Source organism: Gymnoscopelus braueri (genome assembly GCF_963280865.1).
Source record: "Gymnoscopelus braueri genome assembly, chromosome: 23".
Lineage (NCBI taxonomy): Eukaryota > Metazoa > Chordata > Actinopteri > Myctophiformes > Myctophidae > Gymnoscopelus > Gymnoscopelus braueri.
Window position 1 is genome coordinate 32727939 of NC_137625.1, and position 19317 is coordinate 32747255.

The 19317-nt window shown below is 39.8% G+C and overlaps 1 pseudogene across 1 annotated transcript in view; it reads left to right on the forward strand.

The window, feature by feature from the left end:
- The first annotated feature begins 9297 nt into the window (after positions 1 to 9297).
- The window catches only part of LOC308079638 (nuclear factor 7, ovary-like), a 22826-nt pseudogene continuing 12806 nt past the window's right edge, over positions 9298 to 19317 (forward strand). The window contains exon 1 of the transcript in view: positions 9298 to 9640. The product of the transcript in view is annotated as a nuclear factor 7, ovary-like (transcript). The remainder of the gene's footprint in view (positions 9641 to 19317) is intronic.

Below are 19317 nucleotides of genomic sequence, written 5' to 3' on the forward strand. Positions count from 1 at the left end.
CTTCTCGTTTGTATATCATTCTGTGATCATTTGCTGCTGCCCTATTACTCCTAAGAACAAAACTAGGAGCAATAGAGAGAGATGAGAATGAGATACTAAGTCTAAGATAACTAAGTTTGGTTCAGGCAATAACTTGAGAAGTATTTGAGAAGTATGATACACAGAGGAGATCTCATCCGGAGCCTTCATTGAAGGGAATCTGAGAAACATAATAAGAAACATCTGAGAATAATGAGCCCTTATAGAGATCTCATCTCTTCCTCATCTCATTTATTTCTATTGGATGCATTAATGGAGCTATATGAGACCTCGATCTGAGACACACATGAGAATTATGAGAAACAATTAAGAATTATACAATTAATACTCAGATTTCTGAAAAAAAATAGACATCATTGATCAGTTTAACAGTACAAAATTTATTTTTAACACAGGGACACATTTACAGCAGTTAACTCTTCCGTAATGATAAAAATAAATATTTTTCACCAACAACACGCTCCCTGCTGCACCTCCCCTCCCACCTCACAAACATGCTGTATACAGGAGGTGAAACACACGGTACTGGGCCTTGTGATTGGGAAATTGTTAATTTGCCCATCTGTTGTGTGCCAACACACTTACCCTTGTATACTGAATCTGTTTTCCCCCTCCAAAGGCTAAAATTCTGCAGATCAAACATAACATTGTTCCAAGCTTAGCTATCAGAATACCTTGTGTAGATACTGTATGATAAGGAAGTATTTAAACAAAGTATTTAACAAGTATTGGCGATTACGCCAAGCATGTTACAGTGAAATCAGGCTTCATCATCTAGTGGATTTTGATTTAGCCAATATTAGCATATTATGTAATGAAGAGCGCGGAAATAATTGTCATTCATCTTGTATAACAAGAAACAAAAATGTCAGTCTTTTCACATTCTCCATCATTATTCATTGTATCCCCATCTACTGCTAGCCTGGTATCCAGCCTGCTTCGCTACGTTCGGCGGACTTTTTTTTCTAAAGTCCGCCGAACGTAGCGAAGCAGGCTGGATACCAGGCTAATCTACTGCCACCTCCCATGTCATATTTCACTCTGAATTAATACTTCCAGTATCAGTTATCTCCTTATGACCTTTTTTTGCTCAATTTCTCTGGCTCTTTGCATGATAAAAATAAATGAAAGAGTGACACACTTTAAAAACAATAAAATTATAAAAACAAACCGAGGTAGATATCAGAAAGTGACGTGTTACAATAATAGAAAAACATGACATGCCCAACAACAACAACAACATAGGGAGGCCAGGCTTTAAATTGGTTAAACGGCCTGTGCTCATGTAGCATAATGGCTATTATTATTAACAGAAAAACATTCACAGAGAGAACAATTTCAGCCAATCGGGAAAAGAGATAAAGTGTCACGAAAAAAAAAGAAAGAAAGAAAGAAAAAAATAATAGAAAAACAGATTTATTTTTGATTTCAGTTACAACTGAGCCATAGCAGCATGAAAAACAAAACAAAAAAAATAAATAAAAAGTGTACATGGAGAAAGTATACATACTACTGTTCGTCTTTCCCTCCTCTGGCCCTACACTTATTTATGAAGGCTTTCCTGATTTTGCAGTCGGTGATGTTGGTCCACCCGGGCAATGTTGCACATCTCAGGACATAGGCTGCAAGACAAAAACATGTAAAGCTGCAATGAGAAATGTTGACAAATAACTCCACAGACCAACCTTATCTTTATAAAGCATATTAAAATTTTCTTCTAACTAATCATGTAGCTACCCAGCAAGCACGGTCAGGACCGGTGACGTCTTGATTGGGGCCAGATCAAGTCAAACCAAGACTAGTTTTGATCTGGCCCAAAACATCACCTGATTTGAACCAGGACGTCGAAAACAGACGTCCTGGTGACGTCCTAGCGACGTCGTCTTGAAGACGTCCTGGAAATTACGTCATGATCATCCCTATATGGGCTGTCCTTGTCCTGAACGTCATCGGAGTCACCGGAGGACGTCCTCATAACGTCATTATGACGTCATTTGGCTGGCGTTCTGTCCTGATTAAATATTCTGCAAAAACTCTTATTTGACTCTTATTTATTTAAGCAGGGTGCCTGCTTAGAGACAGTGCAGGCAGGCAGGGGAAAAAAGTCCCATCTCCCCGTATACAGAAAGTCTTTCTGTGTGAATGCAACACTCAGGCTGACATAGGCCAGGGAAACGAACAAACAGCGCTGCACACGCACGCACGGATCAATGACTGGAAACGACCAAAATGAAGAGTTTGAAATGACAGACTTTGGCACGCTGGATGCGTCGTCACATACTCACGGTACGTCAAAAGCAGTAATAGAGTAAAGGGGGAAAAACTTACTTTCAATTCCCTCGACCTTCTCCCTGTCCAGCAGCCTCTTTCCCTCTGGGGGCTTGCCATGCCGCCCAAAGGCAACAGAGTTTTCAGACTCCTCTGCTGTAAAGAAGTGGTCGAAGAGAGAGTGGAACAGGCGTATGGAGTCCAGTCTTGCTGCCTGGTGGATTGCAGCAAGTTTGAAGGAGGAGATCCACAAGCCGCTTTCTGGAAAAAGCTCCTGTCGACCGGCTGCTGCTGTAGGGCTGGTTGGTTATGGCTGGTGGTTCTGGGCTCTGACCAATCAAACTTAAGAGATGCTGCATCTCTTGCAGCTGGCCTGGGTCTGAAAAATAGAAATGGCACAAATAGATTCATTATTAGGTGTTTTCTTCATTAGGTTAACAAAGCAACAGAAACAGAAACTAAAATGAACATAGATGACTTGCCTATTTTCGAGGCGACCTCGTCGACCGCCTTCTTCTGACGGAGCAGCCTCTCAAACTCCGTCTTGCATGCAGCGCAGGGTGTCCACGTAGGTGCCGGGACGTTGCCCTCATCTGATGAGCAAGGTTCAAGTTTATTAATGTCCCCAAAGGACAAATTGGTTTGCAGCATATAGACACCAGTACATTAAACATTAAAAACCTGCCTGGTTCTCTCCAGTAATGGGGAGGGCTGTCGGCTTCTCTCCCACCACCTCTGGCAGGGTCTGAACCGGCGCTATTCCCACCATAGGCCATTTCTAGAGCTGTCTGGACTCTGTAGGGTAGATAAAACATAACTTAAATATACAAAGAAATGACGTGGACAATGACTGCACTATAGCTAAAACAGATAATGTTTAACGCATTGAGTTGTAAGCTTTTAGATTGTCTATTTTCATTAGTTGTGAATAAGTACTAATTCACCCTTTGTCCCGCCTGTGGTTGTGCCCCTCTTCACACCCATTGGTCGCAGTTTCTTGGTTGGACAAAAGATTTCTCTCTCCCTCCACTACCATTGAAATAACCTGTTTTTTAGTTGCTTCATATTGATATTCTGTGTATTTAATTCTTGCTCAACGGGGGAAACCACCCATTAATATTGAACGGTCATTAATAAACCTTAGTGGAATTGTGTGGAACTTTGTTAGAAATGATATAAACAGCACAAATAGCAGTAATATAACATGGTTTACATAGCAAATTACACCGTGATGACATCACAGTGTAATTTGCGATGTAAACCCCACAATCAATCCTAACACAGAAGTGGGGGACTTCTTTTTCATTTCCACATAACTCAAAGGTATATTAATGATATGGTTCAATATTGAAAATTAGGTTTTTCCCTTTTAACTTGGTGCCAGTAAAAAGGAACATCTCAGGTACAGCATAGTGACTGGGCATATTATGTTTTTCTTTTTTCTCAAAAAATATTGTTTAAAAAAGAAAATCCTCATCCATAAGGCAGAACCAGGGCAGGAGAAGACAGAAGGTACCTGCTGGTTGGTCAGTCAGGGATCAACCAGCAAGCTGAGAACAGGTGAATAGTGGCAATAAAACTTACCCATAGTATACAGGCGTGTTTCCCCAGTCCTGCGATGGTCCCGGTCTGCTGCCCCAGTGATTCGATGGATCGCAACTGCTCCAGTCAGGTCCCAGTCCACTGGCTAGGGGTGCACAAAGGGGGAGGGGGTTTCAGTACTTATGCCAAATATTTCTATAACGATACGGCACAATATTTCTGTAAAAGAAAATAACATATTGAGTTACAGTGAAAACTAAGCAGCATTCATTTAAAAATACAGCATAAGACAATATCATTCTTGATTTGAAATGCTATTGGGTTCCCACACTTATTAGATATTGAGTTGCATAGGGCAATGATATGAGCAACAGTATAGGTAATGTCTTTGGCTTAATCGATACTGATATTGCGCTGTGACAATGATAGGATAACGATCTAAGGTGCAGACCTACCACTGGCCCCTTGAAGCGATGGTCCACCTCCAGCGCCCTGCAGGGTGGGTCCGCCTCCAGCACCCTGCGATGTTTGCCAACCTCCAGCGCCCTGCGGGGTGGGTCCGCCTCCGTACACATAGCCTAAATATACAAAGAAATGACTGACGTATTTGATAACTTTATACTTAAAACGTTATACTTAAAAAAAAAGAACACTAATAGTGGAAATAGCCGATCTACAAGCGTTGTGAGCTTGTAGATTTTCTATTTCCACTATTCACGATTATGACAAACTAATTGCGATTATGTCAAATAATTGACGATTAGACGATTATCTAATAATTGTCATAGCCCTACCTCCGGCCCCCTGTGGGGTTGGTCCGCTTCCAGCGCCCTGCAGGTCCCTGTGTGGGGTGGTTCCGCCTCCAGCGCCCTGCGATGTTGGTCCACCTGCAGCGCTCTGCAGCTCCCTGTGTGGGGTTGGTCGACCTCCGGCCCCTAGCAGCTCCCTGTGTGGGGTTATCGGTCCACCTCCAGCGCCCTGCGGGTTGGGTCCGCCTCCGTACACATAGCCTAAATATACAAAGAAATGACTGACGTATTTGATAACTTTATACTTAAAACGTTATACTTAAAAAAAAAAGAACACTAATAGTGGAAATAGACGATCTACAAGCGTTGTGAGCTTGTAGATTTTCTATTTCCACTATTCACGATTATGACAAACTAATTGCGATTATGTAGAATAATTGACGATTAGACGATTATCTAATAACTGTCATAGCCCTACCTCCAGCACCCTGCGATGTTTGTCCACCTCCAGCGCTCTGCAGGTCCCTGTGCGGGGTTGGTCCGCCTCTGTCCCCGTGCAGGGTTCCGTGCGAGGAGGGTCCGCCTTCCCTGGCCCCGTGGGAGGATGGCGAGACTCCGATGTCTTCCCCATACTCTGGCAGAGGGCTCCTTTCTATATTAATAGTGTCTGATGAAGACCCTGACAATGTTTCATTTACAGGAGGAGACCCTATAAGGCTTTTTAAAAAAGCCTGCTTTGGTGTCTGCCTTTTCTTTACTGGGGGGGCGGGGGGGTTTCCCTGTTCTTTTGGAGCGACATATTCAACTGTGGCCTTATAAAACTTGCCATCAGACCACTTGGCTAGAACATTTTGTCCAGTTCTGAGGTCTAGGAGGCGTGGGACAGGAATTTCGTCCATGCCTACTAAAATGCTGGAGGGACTGAAGATTTTTGCTGTAGCATCATCTTCAAAGTGTACGAAAGCATAATAACCTGTAAAGGAGAGATTTAAAAAAATATATATGATTACAAAAAAAAACAAAAACACACACTGGCCTAGACCAGGGGTCTGTTTTCCAGGCCAAGGACTCCTTAGCAGAGAGAAATGAACAATGAACACTTTACAATTTAAGCATTTAGCAGACACTTTTAAATCCAACTTACAACTTAAGCAAGTTGATAACTCATCATCATAATACAAATAAGAAATATTAAGCTGATAGAGGTCAATTAGTTCATATAAAATGCAGCCCATCAGGGGCCCGGTAGTACTGAGGTACCCTGTTGAAGATCCCCCTGTCCTGGACTGTTTGATAATACCATTCTGATAAATCCCATTAAGGCTGGGACAGTATTTTGCATTAGATTTAAGTATTGAACCACTTCAACCATTATTTTATGCTTTAACTATTTGAATATAGCAGATCTACAAGCTCGCAGCTTGGTACTCACGGTGCCCTACTGTGCTCAACTATTTTTGAATAATTCTGAAAAATGTGCACAAGTCTAGCAGTCACAAGACTGCTCGATCCCTTTTCCAAATCAGTGGCTCTCAAACCTTATCATGTGGACCTCCAAAATTACATATATTTGCAAGGGGCCTCCCACCCCCCAAAAAAAAGAAAATAAAACTTTCCTGGGACCCCCAGAAGCAGAGATTTGGGCGTACAAAGGTCTGCTTCGAAAAATATAGATTCAAAGATGAACAAATACAATAGCAGATCTAGGATTTAGAAGACATCATAGAATCAGGTCAAATATTCAAAGGCTGGCACACATTTTTCCAAATCTACAATCTCGCAGCACTGCACTTTGTGCCACGCTGTGAGCTTGTATATCTGCTATTTTTCAATAGTAAATGATGGTTCCAGTAGATTCAAAGCTAAAGCGCCCAGGTCTAAATGGGGTTACGATTAGAACAAATGTTTATTTTCCCTATCCCCTTTTTCCAACATACTATAACCTGTATTTAAAAAAAAAAAGAAAAACTATTAAGCTTACCAGAATCCTCATTTTGGGTAGGGGGGGAAACCGGTTTCTCTATCATTTTCTTTGATTGAGTTCGCAGTCTCTTCCCAGTCGTGGCCATTCTGAAATAATAAAAAAACATAAATGAGTCAATAAATATTGGGTTACTTAACCAATACTAAAACTAACCAAGTTACTAAAAAACACCATTTACCAAATCCACTTCACTATTAAATGCAAACAATATTTAAAGCTATCAGAACAAATATTCAAACCTTATAAGTCGAGCAATGCATGAATGTAGTAGCTAGTGTGTATTATATAATGTTAATATTATAAAACAGAGGTAATCAGGGTGGAGGTTTTAACTAAGTGAGATAAAAGTAATGTTATATAACTTATAGGTGTAAACGCTGGGACAGATCAATTTATTTGTTAATGCCCTTTATTTATACTTTGTCACATAGCAAGTGAGAGCCACACAGACTACATGCACATGCACGTATTTAACTTGCATTAACGTCACCTCTGTAATTTAATTAGTAAACTACCACTATGGGTGGAAAATGAACTTGTGTTTTATCCAAGTCAAACAATTGAGAATTTGTTTTCCACAGCTGGTCGTTGTTGGCTTGATACAATGTGGTGTTCTTACTGTAAGCTTGTCCAGTCGCTGTTTTCTGCAAAAGCCTTTTCCGCAAATTTTCATTGTCTTTAATTTAAGTATACACGGGAAGAAATGTAAAGAATAAAACCTGCGGTCTTGGGGTAACTTCACCAGCTGATTTCTTCCCACTGTTAATTTCAACGGGGGGAAGCGTCAAAAGCGGCGCGTCCAATCACATTTCGTCTCCACACAAAACGTGATGACGACATTGCGTTCCATCCAATGACGTTCGGTGTGCTTGGAATACGTAATGACGTCATCATTCCACATCCTTTCTTTTGATCTGCGACGGAACTCTGACTAATACACAACCCTGGGATGAAGATGCAGTAGTTCTGCAAATACACCGACTAAAAGTAAGCATTTCAGTCGGACTTTGATACCTATTTAACACACAATCATTCCAAGCACTCATTATTTGAAACCACGTTTAAATATTGTATTTGTTCAGGTTTATTAGTGGTGGAATGGTCTATGCAAATTGTGCATTCAGTGTTATAGCTGTTTATTTGTAGTCTCCCAGATCTTAAGTAAGGTCGTGATATAAATATGATCAGTATAGGCCTACAGGGTATGATTAAAAAAAGATAAGGGGATAGATTAGGTGTGTTCAAAGTAGCTGAATAGAACACAACAACTATTTAATTTAAACCCAATTTAAAGAACATGCCACACAATGCTACAGTTGAATTCATGTTGATTTCCTGTACATATGAAGGGTCAGGAAAGCATTTACTTCTGACTAAGGCAAAATACAAAATTTGATTATGATTTGCAGTGATAATGATGGATAATGCACAAATTGTTCCCTCAAACAACTAAATAAAAGAATGTGGCTGCTGCTCTCATGATTGGATTAATTGCAACCCACCTGAATATATTCTGTTTAGTAAATAGATTCTGTTACTAAACACACTCTAAAGCATTGAATACTACACCAACTATGGACCAATTAACATAAACAAAGACCTTTTGTTCGAAATGAGATTATTTATGGAACATTAACTATTTATATCCAAATGTTCCTTCCAACACTATATTCCAAATTGTATCTATTTACTAGTATTGGGTGTGAAGATGAACAGACCAGAAGATGAAAAAAGATGGAGAAGACTAAATGAAAATAATAAACGACCAAGAAGGACTGCACAATTGGTGAGTGGGTGGCCTGACATATTTGAGCAAATCTGCAGCAGATATTATTTTGATACATTTTTTTTAGCAAAGCTGCAGCAGATATTATTTAATAATAATTTCCCCCCTTACAGCCATCCCGCCCTACAGCTGCCATTGTCCAATTGGGGACTAACGAGTCATCTTTAAGTAAGTTGTGTGTGTGAGAGTGAGGGTGTGTTTTGCAACAGGTGAGACATATGCACTAATTCAGGGGTTTTCAACTGATTGTGAACCAGGGACCACCGCCCTGGCTAATAATCAACCTGGGGACCACTATTTTAGTGCTCAGAGCTCAGAAAGGTTTAAGAACCTACCACTGATCTATTTATCTTACTTCATCCAAAACTGATACTATGCTGATTGGTAATATTTAGGAGTGAGCAAACGCAACATTAAATTGACACATTTCCTGATAATGACCACACTTTAATTTTTTTGAGATTATTGCTCTTCTGCTTTTCTGTGGAATTGCTTGACCTCTTACTTCCTAGTAACTGACTTCATTGACTCATCATCTTTGGTTACCAGGTCAATGTAGTGCACTGCTTCTCAAGTGGTGGTCAACGGACACAACTACAGCTGGTCCAACGTATTAAACATTACTGAAATGTATGACCAGGGGCCACCTGAAATACCTACACGGACCACCTGAAAACCTCTGACTTAATTAATTCTGATTGAGAATCACTGACCCTGTAAAATTTAGTCCACACACAAACCCTGTCACAGGAGGGACACACACAGCGTTCAAAGAATGGAACATGAGTGTAGATTATCTCCTCAGTCATGTGTAAAACGTTTCATTGATTAGACCATATTCACATGGCAACCATCTTACATTAAGTAAATACAATTCCACCCAAACCTGTTTTTCAATGCAAAAAGCAAGCATGGCCGCCTGGTGAGTAATGGTCTACTCTCTCTGTACATTGTCCCAGCAGGCGACCATTACAGATCTGGGGATGCTGTTGGAGGCTTTGCTGTCCATCCAGACAATTCAGCTGACTGCCTCCTATCTGCTACACACAGGTGGACGATCACCACACGGGGCCCCGAACGGAGACGGACCATCCTTCCTCTTGCTCAGCGGAGGCCCGCCAGCCTCCAACTTCACGTCAGTCTCTGGAGTTCCTTCTGATGTCCTAACTGAACTGCATGGCAATGGTGATGAACCCGAAGTGTTCCCTGATAACAGCGATTGGGTATTTGATGATGGAGGTATCTTCTGTGAAGGATTTGAAGACTGTTTAGGTGAGGGGAGTGCACAGTCAACTTGCGAGGACAAAACGGACTCACCTTTGTATGACAATGCATCCATAACTGTTCCAGAGTGCCTTTTGATAATCATGGCTTATGTGAACTGCCATAAAGTAACTGATACGGCCCTTAGCGACTTGCTCAAATTGTGCAAATTGCTTTGTCCCCATAGTCTGAATACAGACCGCTTGAACAGTGTACAGAAGTTCAAAAACTATTTTTTTTCTCACTCTGCTTCATCCCCTATTTTACATAAATATTGCAGTAAATGTTTTGTGCCCATAGAAGGTGAACAGTTACAATGTCTGTCTTGTGCGACCAGTGTGTCAGAAGAAGAATCATCCTCATATTTCATTGAGGTTCCAATTGATGCTCAAATAAGGTCTTTTTTTCTTACACCTGGTTTTCAGGAGAAGCTTAACTTTAGATTCAGCCGAAAGAAAAAAGATCCTAAAAACATTGAAGATATATATGATGCAGACATTTACAAACAGCTTGTAGATCAGGGTGGTCCTCTTAGTAACCCTAAAAACATATCACTTACTTGGAACACAGATGGGGTACCGGTTTTCAAATCTTCCAAGTTTTCTGTGTGGCCTTTTTATTGTGTTATTAACGAATTGAGCTTCATTGAACGCACAAAAAGACAAAATATGATATTTGTTGGACTCTGGTATGGCGATTCAAAACCATCCATGCATACTTTTCTTAAGCCACTAAGCGACACACTCAGAAAACTTGAAGATGATGGAATTCTTGTGCAACCTGCAGGGGCATCTGAACCCTTTGTGTGTAAAGTGCTAACTATTGCAGGAACATGTGACCTGCCTGCGAAAGCTTTAGTACTTAATTCAATACATTACAATGGGAAACATGGATGTCATAAATGTGAACAGCCTGGGGAAACTGTGAAGACTGGGGAAAGGGGACATGTTCATGCATTTCCATTCATAACTGAAGATCCAAAAGGGCCACCACGCACAGATGAAGGGTTTGACCTTTATGCTAAAATGGCAAATGACACCAAAACTACTGTAAAGGGGGTGAAGGGTCCCTGTGTGCTTAGACAACTTAAAAGTTATAAGCTAATCCAAGGCACTGGCATTGATTATATGCACTCGGCTCTTCTGGGAGTGATGCGCCTTTTGATGGCTCTATGGTTTTCTACAGAGTTTTCCTCTAAGCCTTTCAGCATCTCAAAACATTGTAAGGAAATTGACCAGAGATTTAAAGATATCTCCCCTCCATCTTTAACACGATATCCGCGATCAGTGTTATCACACAGAATGTTTTTTAAGGCATCAGAATATCGTGATCTTTTGCTCTTCTATGGACCTGTTGTTTTCCGAGGAATCCTTGCAACATCGTACTACAATCACTTCCTCCTCCTAAGTGAAGCCATTTTCATTCTGTTGATGGAATCCATATCTGTAGAACAGGTTGATCATGCTGAGAAACTGCTGTGGAACTTCTGTTCTCAAATGTGTAATCTTTATGGTGAGCGGTACCAAACTGCAAATGTGCACCTCCTAGTTCACTTAGCAGACAGTGTCAGGGCCCTTGGTCCATTATGGACTCACTCATGTTTCCATTTTGAAGACAAAAATGGCTATTTGTTGAGGCTCATACATGGTACTCAGAATATACCAATTCAGATGGTCTCTGCAGTGAAACTAGTTCAGGCTATACCTGGTATTTCGCAAACCATAAAGCCAGCTGATGACATAGCTACATTCTACACTATGATGACAAAGGACCATAGTTTTGGTCAGGAAAACAATGATCAAAGAATAAAACTTATTGGCGCTTCAAGTGAAGTTCAGCTACAGGAAATTCACATGACTACCTTGGAAAGACATGCTGGTCACAGCATTGATCCTAAAACAGTGAGAAGATTTGATAGGGCACAAGTTAAAGGGCAAGACCACTTTGGTAGAGGTTTGGGTTGTGTATTTACCTTGCCATGATGTAACTCCAAAGGTAGACAAGAAATTAAAAATAATTGCTCCATTGATTAGAAATTGATCATTCAAAATATGCTCCTCAATGACTTACATTGTACAGTGAAACAGCTCTCAAAGTCACTCTTTTAGCACCTAAACAAACGCAAACAAAGTTGATTCAGACAATATAGAACATCACCAAACCCAGTACTGTTTTTTTTTAAATCCTGTTGATTTTGCCATTTTTATTAAGAAGAAAACCCGGACTGGATTCGCGGATCCGGATCCGGATCCGGATCTTCAAATAGTAAAATCAGCAGGAAGTTAACATTTTTATTAAAAAAACAAACAGTACTGGGTTTGGTGATGTTCTATATTGTCTGAATCAGCTTTGTTCGTGTTCGTTTACGTGCTAAAAGAGTGACTTTGAGAGCTGTTTTACCGTACAATGTAAGTCAATGAGGAGCAAATTTAGAATTATCAATTTCTAAACAATGGAGCAATTATTTTTTATTTCTTGTCCACCTTTGGAGTTACATCATGGCAAGGTAAATACATAACCCAAACCTCTACCAAAGTGGTCTTACCCTTTAAGAGACATTATCTCACGTCAAGACATTATGGGAAAGGCAATAGAAGAAATAATTGTACAGTCGTTTTTTCTAGTGGAGCAGAGATAAAATATGGACAGGTTGAGTTCTTCCTTACGTCTGTACAGTCTGTTGCCAAATGGGCTCTTATTAATGAATTGGAATGTGCGGATTTTACTTTGCTTAAAGATAGTGTCACAAATGGTACCTGCTTTCATGTTGTGCCTCTGTTTGAAACCTCTGTTAATACAGTAGCAGTTTCCCTTGAGCATATATTGGGAAAAGTTATTTTCATTGACTTGACCTCTATGCCTGGCATTGTCTTTGCAGCTCATTTTCCAAACACAATTGAGAAGTTCTAGATATGCTTCTGAGTGTCAGTTAATGAACAAACTGTTCAAAATAAAAATAAATAAATGAAACATACATTACATAATTCTAAATGTCACTTAATTTCTTTTTCTTTTTTTTTATCATGTTGTACACCTTGGCATTCTGGAAATCAAATGTAGAGGTCAGCTCTATATATGGAGATCTAGGTGATGATTCAGTGGCCTCCACGTGTGGATATGCAGGGTTTGATGAGGATAGTGTTATATTCATGAATGGATTTCCAGGTGATGATAGTCTTGATTTGTAAATTAATTCTATCTTGGCCATATATGGACATTGACAAATATCGGCTTAATATTGATGACATCATATGATATAGTCAGAATATGCTTTTTTGGTCAGATATAGAGTACGGTCCGCAATGTAATGTTAGATTTGTTACGGAATGGATCGAACTGACTGACAGGATCTGCAGGTTTTCATAAACTGTGACCTGCAGTTGTAATAATAAAAAATGAATAACTGATAATCACCTACAAATTAGAATTCACTGCTGACCCACAAGTGAAAACATTTTGAGTTCATAAGTTTAATATGCTTTATCTTAATGAAGTATATAATTATATTTCTCCCAACTAGTGATCAGATAGACATGCTGAGACTCTTTGAAAGAGATGTTAGTGAGATTATCCCAAGAACTCAAACAGTGATCACTGAAAGACAGAGATGAGACTCTTTAAAATAGATATTAGTGAGATTATCCCAAGAACTCAAACAGTGATCACTGAAAGACAGAGATGAGACTCTTTAAAAGAGATGTTAGTGAGATTATCCCAAGAACTCAAACAGTGATCACTGAAAGACAGAGATGAGACTCCATAATAGCGACGCCATTAAGATCATTTTGAGAACTCAAACAGTGATCACTGTGAGACTGAACAGTGTCATATCTCAGGAGTTCAAATTGAGAAGAATGAGAAAATGCACTTTGGTCTCGGCTGGTGCTCATCTTTATCTAGAGACACAAATGATACATAATGGAGGTCTCATTTAGGATTTTCGCTTGCTATGGGCAGTACTTCCCCAGACAATAGGAGAAGCCCACAGCCACACAACCAGAGCAAGTTGTGGCAATCTACTGGCAGTATGGTGCAGAATAAAAATAGGACAACGCTCATTCACATTCACGGGGGCCTCAGGAATGGAATGAGCTGCCATTAGCCATCAAACGGCTACAAAACCTGAACAAATACAAGGTTAACCGTAAGAAAATGTCCCAAAGTAAAGTCAGCGACAGCTGTCAGGGGGATGTGGCAGTGCAATTACAACAATTTACAATTCAGGCGTTTAGCAAACGCTCTTATAAAGAGCGACTTACTATCCTTTATCAAAATTGGGTGCAGGCCGTATGGGACAACATGGCTGCACTGCAGAATGCATAACTCTCAGTATAGCTGAAACTTTGGGTAATTTTATCGTCTATTCAGGCTTATGTGAGCCCCCCAGACAGTTTTCAAATTGCTTGATTCAGTATTTAGATATTTGATATACATTTTATCAGACACGCCCCCCTCCCATACAAACCCATTATAACTTCAAACTCCATTTTTAACATGTTAGATTCATAAAAAAACACCTGTCCTTGGTTCTGGTGACTCATCCTGCCCTCCTAATATGTGAGGGGCCGTGTTTTTTTGATTACTTTCTTCATTTATTTTATTAATTTTTTCATTTTCCTTTTTTTTTTAAATAAATGAAAAAAGTAATTGAAAAAATACGGTCTCCTCGCGTATTAGAAGGACAATATCAGTCACCAGAACCAAGGACGGGTGTATTTGATGAATCTAACATGGTGAAAATGGAGTTTGAAGTTACAATGGGTTTGTATTGGAAGGGGGCGTGTGTGATAAAATGTATATCAAATATCGAAATACTGAATCAAGCAATTTAAAAGCCTGAGTAGACGATAAAATTACCCAAAGTTTGTTTGAAAGTGAAATATCCCTGTACTGTCCACACCAATAATTGGGTGGGGGGGGGCTTTTATGCCTTTATAGATAGGACAATAGACTGACAGGAAATGGGGAGAGAGATGGTGAGTGACATGCAGCAAAGGTCGTCAAGAACGGAATTCAAACCCGCAACACGCTGTCAGGCTGGCGTTGCAGCCTAGGGTACCTAGGGTACAGTACTTGAGCACATTTACACCACTGGTCTCAGTGTTGGGTCAGAGTTTTAGATGTGGGTTAACATGGGTTAGTGTGCACTGTGCAGCCCTGGTACTGTAGGGGTGGGTGGCCTTTCTTTCTTTTGTTACTCGTCGTCTGATCCCGTTTTTCTTTAGTTAAGAGTATAGGCAAGATCTATTGCTGTTGGTTTATTTTTGGTTAAAGGTAAGCATAGGATTTTCTATCTCGATTAGGACTTTATGTTCAGGGGGCCCCTGAACATGGGTAAATGATCCATTAACATGGGTAAATTACCTCAGGCCCACCCTGAGGTAATTTACCCATGTCTTCAAATTCGACAATAAACCAACTGTCTTCTGGATTTTAAACTGGTGTTGACCACAGGTGTAAAGTAACTAAGTACATTTACTTCAGTACTGTACTTAAGTACTGTACAATTTTGAGGTACTTTTACTTTACTGAAGTACCTCCAATTGTCAGTACTTTTACTTCTACTCCACTACATCTCAGAGGCAAATATTGTACTTTTACTCCACTACAATGATTTGAAAACTTTAGTTACTAGTTACTTTGCACTTATAAATTATGAAATTATAAAACATACATTAACTACTTTAGCCCTATTTTATCGCGACACGTTGTGAGCTTGTAGATCTGCTATTTTCAGACATTATAGTACTTTTACTTTTGGTACTTGTCGTGTAGGATAGATAGTTTAGCTCATCACACTACTTTTAAGTACATTTTGATGCCAATACTTTTGTACTTTTACTCAAGTACATTTTGAATTCTGGACTTTTACTTGTAACAGATTACTTCTTTAGTGCAGTATTGGTACTTTTACTTAAGTAAAGAATTTGAGTACTTTTTCCACCACTGGTAAGGAGTCCAAATTTATGTGTTGCGCCTGGTGACGCCTATGGCCGGGTCGTAACACAATGTATATAGGGTTAAAGTGGTTAAACTGATTTCAGCGCTATGACCCTGGAAACATCAATCTGTTTTTAGAATAGAGAGAAATGGATAGATAATGAGAGGTCCCATTACCTTCAATAACTGTAAACCAGAAAAGAGGGTTATTATTGATAACCTGGCACCCCACATGCCACTAATAAGGCAGGAGAGATATACTGCAAGCCCCTTAACTTCTCTTCTGCTAAGGGGGGGGGTCTTTATTGATGTCACTCTGGGTACAGTAATAGGGTCACACACACAAACACCATTAGCTGGACCACTGTGTCTGAACTGGGGGGGGGGGGGTGTATTGATTACCTGGCAACCCCAGAAGTCAATTATCTTCAGTGATCGTTTCAGCAGGGGAATCAGCTTGTTGAACTGCAGCCTTCAAAAAGGGGGTTTTGGATCGATTATCTGGCAAACCAGAGATCGTTAATTAAAGTACAAAATGAACACAAGCGACGCCGGGATATATGAATGTTATACAGTGCTACACATTAAACACCTTTAAATTGGCGTTCTTATTTTGGGCAAGTCATTATAGGCAAACTGGTTCCAAAAAATGTACCCAATAAATACAATGAATGAGCCTCCATATTTTTACTTATATTTTGTTTTTTTCATAAATTAATTCCCAACTTGATCATAATACAGTGTGTCACACAAAAGTGTCCAAAATAGCAGATCTAGCGCATTGCATCCTGAAAAGCAGTGCTGTAAAGTAACTAAGTACATTACTCAAGTACTGTACTTACTGTAAGTAGAATTTTGAGGTAGTTTTACTTAACTGGAGTATTTCCAGTCGTCTATACTTTTACTTCTACTCCACTACATCTCAGTGGCAAATATTGTAGGCCTACTTTTACTCCACTATAATTATTTGAAAACTTTAGTTACTAGTTACTTTGCAGATATAAATTATTACATTATAAAACATACATTTACCACTTTAGCTCTATTTTATAACTAGGCTATTGAGTGTAGGATTGCATAACATTTCACAGTCAGAGACACTGTGGGCCAATCAAACCACCTCATATTACGTTATTCAGTGCATATTAATAAGAGACAGATGAAAGAGGTGGACAGACAGAAGTGGACTGCAATAAGCCGTGGTGGAAGAAGTACTTTGGGTAAGAATTTGGGTAATTTTATCATCTACTCAGGCTTTTGTGAGCCCCCTAGACAGTTTTTAAGTTGCTTGATTCAGTATTTAGATATTTGATATTCATTTTATCAGATACGCCCCCTTCCAAACTCATTATAACCTCAAACTCCATTTTAACATTCTGGTGACTCATCCTGCCCTCCTAATACGTGAGGGGGCCGTGTTTTTTCTATTACTTTTTTCTTTTCTTTTCTTTTTTTATTGTATTTTTTTTTTCATTTTCCAAAAAATAATCCACTACCGTAGAGAACAATGACTGAGGTACAAGCAGTGTACAAGAGCTCCCTCTGCTGGGTATTGGGGGTCAATTAAATACTTACATATTGGTGTGTGTGTGTGTGTGTGTGTGTGTGTGTGTGTGTGTGTGTGTGTGTGTGTGTGTGTGTGTGTGTGTGTGTGTGTGTGTGTGTGTGTGTGTGTGTGTGTGTGTGTGTGTGTGTGTGTGCGTGCGTGCGTGCGTGCGTGCGTGCGTGCGCGCGTGTGCGTGCGTGCGTGCGGAGTTGAGGCAAGACTTCTGCTTCTACAGGTCAATGTCTGCATTGACAAAAATGGAATACCACAGAGAATCATTATGCAGACCCCCCCCCCACACACACACACACACATACATACACACACACACGTTTGTATAACTATACTTGTGAGAACATCAACATTTAAGGACAGCATCGAAAAAAATAGCTGCTATTTTCCGTTGGTGACACTGGCATGCAACTAAGTATAAATCATGCATAAATACCACTCTAACCCATAAAACAAACTTATTAATTCCAACCCCAATCTGAATCTTTTCCTAATTCCAAACCTATATCCTACCATAAAACAACCATTTCTCTTGTGACTAGGAGGGAAATGGTCCTCACACACAGTGTGTGTGTGTGTGTGTGTGTGTGTGTGTGTGTACAGGCACACCACTGCAGTCTTGTGTGATTTCAATTAACTCTAATCTAATGCAATTAACTCTTCCTTCCAGATGAGCAGCAAGGTGGAGCAGAGACAAGATGCCGTGTTCATCTTTGAAAACAATAAGCCCTTCACCCTTTCCAGGGGTGTCATTGGGGACTCAGGGGATGGCAGTTGCCACCCACTAGTGTTCCTATTTAACCTCAAATTCACTTATTTTATACATATTTTCCCCAACTCTGAACGTAAGCAATCTGAGAGCAGATTCATGTTGATCTCGGATCAACGACGAGTGCATCTCAATCTATGGCGTCCATCTACATGTGACATGTGTGAGACATGTTATAGATATGTGTTTTCATCTACCTGTTGCCACATGTTATACAGTAGGTAACGGTAAAGGTGAACACAAGGTAATCAAATGCATAGAAGAGAGTAATCTAGGATCGCAGGTAAACCAAGAACCTATCATCAGTCTAAAACATCTGTACATACAAACTATAGGATGCCAGGTCAACAATGAACCTGGCATCGGTCTAAATAACATTTTAAGCCTGCAAGGTCGTCAAGTGCAACAGGTTAAGGCGGAGTCTGAAGAGGTGAGTCTTCAGATTACGACGAAAGATTGGGAGTGAGCCGTGGTGTAAAGTAACTAAGTACATTTACTCAAGTACTGTACTTAAGTACAATGTTGAGGTACTTTTACTTTCCTGGAGTATTTCCATGTTTTACTTCTACTCCACTGCATCTCGGAGGCTAATATTGTACTTTTACTCCACTACAATTATTTGAAAACTTTAGTTACTAGTTACTTTGCAGATATGAATGATTACATTATAAAACATATCCGCTTTAGCCCTATTTTATACATAGGCTATTTGAAAATAGCTGATCTACAAGCTCACTACAAGCTGAGCTTGTATATCTGCTATTTCCAAACATTTTAGTACTTTGATACTTTTGGTACTTTAAGTACATTTTGATACCAATACTTTTACTCAATTTAATGTTGAATTACGGACTTTTACTTGTACTATTACATTGCAGTATTGATACTTTTACTATGATAAAACATATGAGTATTTTTTCCACCACTGGGAGTGAGTCTACAGTTCTAATTGCAATGGGGAGTTCGTTCCACAGTTTGGGAGCCAGAAGGGAGAAGAGTCTGGGACGTGTGGAGCGTTAATTGTCCCGGATATTTTAGGGAAGGTTCTGACAGCTTCCCTGCATGTGTTAGCTGATCTGAGAGAGCGGGAGGGGTTGTAGGTTTGGATCAGGCTTTGAAGATATGGAGTTATGGACTTTGGTTGCTTTGAAGGCCAACATCAGTAACATAATTTTGTACTCTGTGCGGGCAGTAACTGGTAGCCAATTGAGGGAGCGGATTGATTGATTGATTGAAACCTTTTATTTCAGGTAAATCCATTGAGACCAGGGTCTCTTTTTCAATGGCGCCCTGTGTAGGCTACATAAAGAACATTTACAACAATGTTGACAGACATGACAAAGGCAACAAGGTACAGATAAATATAATAAAATAAAAAGGTTTCAAAGAATATATATTAAAACCAAATATTACACCAAG